Genomic DNA, 2314 nt, shown 5'->3' with positions numbered 1-2314 from the left:
GCCAGGCTGAACTACATGTAGTTTTACAAGTTACACTTGCAAAGTAGTTTCCCCGACACTGGTGATATTTGGGTGCAGTGGACAAGTTACTGTGTGGTACTGTTTGTCTTTGAAGATGCTTGGGGAGGACGTAGCAGTAGCCAGCCATATCACTACTGAGTGATATGGCTGATTTGGCTTGTAAAGCACTTTGTGCTACATGCTCGTGTATGAAAAGTGCTCTATAAATAAAGTTGATTTGATTTAAGTAGTCATGGGTCAGAATGTGATCAAATTTACGGGCCTGCCATCCCAAGATGGTCTCTAGTTTACATTTAAGTTTCGAATGTACTGTTATGTTAGTAGACTTAAAAATAAACTTAATATACTGTTTATTTCTTTTACCTTTACAAAGAGGAAGTTGACCTTTTTACCCCTGACTTCTGAAATACCTTGTTTGTTCTTCTTTCTTAGAAAATATAAATAAAATGTGGATTAATGCCTTCAGCATAATTGTTTAAGTGTTTTCAACAACTTATCGACGGATATTAAAAATAGTGTTTAAAAAAAGAAGTACACTTTTTGATATCTTTTTGTTTTCATCTGTCATCATCAAAACCTTCATGAAAAAAACATGAGAACATTGAATGTCCCATCATTACAAAGTGAAATTAGATCAACATCTTATCATCCATGTGCAGAACTCAATATTGCAAAACACATTGAGAAATACAGAATGACTGGATAAGATGATTCCATCTCCATCCTTATAAAGAGACGGGTAACTCACGACTGCTCAGCAGAGACGTCCACATCACCTCTCGATCTCACAGTGCTCACTTTGCTGTCTGTGACACCAGTTTTATTTTTGGTTCTGTCAAACAAGCTGTGGAAAGGTGAGAAGTCAATTTAATCCTGATGTTAATTTAATAAATGCAAAGTCTTTTAGATAAGATGTGCTGAGCTTTGACACTGTTGAATGAAGGCAGTGAATGATTCTGGATGTGGCCACTGTGATTTGTTCCTCAGGATGAAGGGTGTTATGATCTTTCTGGTGTTGACGCTGGTCGTCATCATGGCTGATGCCCAGACATATGGTGGTTTTACCAATAGCGGGAACACAGGAGAAACTGGAGGTAAGTCACAAGTGTTCATGCACACTGAGTTGATGTTAACAGATTGACCTCGTATTTATACAAACAGCAGGCTATTTTGGTCTGAGATCAAAGAAACACACTTGACTGTACTAACTTACTACATACAACTTAGTTTAGTTCTGTATTGAGCTTAAGTCTTTATTTAGTCCTGGTATCTCAGATAATAAACCTAAAACTAAGTAAAATGAGCATCATTAATGTTCCACATGCAAAGAGTTTCAAATGTGATAATATACTGATGTTTATTTGACTAATTTTCATCATTTTCCTTAAGGTCTCCACTTTGGAGGGTAAGTACACTAAATATTTTCTGTTCATTTCAAACAGACAAATGAAAAAATAAAAAGACTTTGTGAAATACCTCAAACCTATCAAACATAGCAAGCATCAGTATTAACCAGATCCCAAGTTGATGTCTTCAAGTACCTTATTTTGTTCAACCCATTTAAATCCACAATGATATAATAGAGGGCAAAGAAGCAAGTCGACACATTTCAGAAGCCTGAATGAGTGAATTTCTGTAATTTTGGATTGAAGAATTATTGCAGATGATTAAATTATTGTAATATTTGTCAATTAAGGTTCTTTTTTAATTTAACTAACTGATTTCTCTTTATTTTCTCCCTCCTCTAACTTGGTATAGAGAAAGACGGGTAACATCCCAAGATGAAATGGACGAAGCTAGACTGAGGCGATACTATGAAGACTGAGTCTGTTCTTGATTTTGAAGATATAGTTTCAGCTATGTCTTTGTGCTCTGCAAAGCAAGAAATAATTGGATGAGTAAACATGAAGCTCTTGAGATGTAGTGATTTTAGTCACAGCTCCAATTGATGTTGAAAAAAGTCAAATTGCTTGATAGTGAAAACTATCCTGCTGAATAAAGCTGCATTCCAAAAGACCATCTGTGTGTTGTGGTGTTATTTAAGTGAACATGGGCTTGTCATTTTATTGGTGATGATGATCAAGAACATTGTTTTTATCAAGTCAGAGGTAAATGCTTATATTAAGTAAGGGATAATGGCCGACGAGGTGTTCATTAACAGAAATGAATCGGACGACGCGGAGGCGTGAACCGTCCGACGTCCGATTCATTTCTGTTAATGGACACCTCGAAGGGCATTATCCCGCTTATACCATGGTCACTTGCCAAAGAAAAGAAATTCGGACCATTAATT

The 2314-nt window shown here is 36.3% G+C and overlaps 1 long non-coding RNA gene across 1 annotated transcript; it reads left to right on the top strand.

Annotated features, from left to right (window-relative positions):
- The first annotated feature begins 773 nt into the window (after positions 1 to 773).
- On the top strand, positions 774 to 2038 carry LOC115574359 (uncharacterized). The gene is made up of 4 exons (XR_003982471.1): positions 774 to 875; positions 1009 to 1115; positions 1411 to 1426; positions 1780 to 2038. It is a non-coding gene; the product is annotated as an uncharacterized LOC115574359 (long non-coding RNA).
- Positions 2039 to 2314: the final 276 nt, after the last annotated feature.

Source organism: Sparus aurata, chromosome 22 (assembly GCF_900880675.1).
Source record: "Sparus aurata chromosome 22, fSpaAur1.1, whole genome shotgun sequence".
NCBI classification, from domain to species: domain Eukaryota; kingdom Metazoa; phylum Chordata; class Actinopteri; order Spariformes; family Sparidae; genus Sparus; species Sparus aurata.
This window is presented reverse-complemented; position numbering and strand designations above follow the sequence as displayed.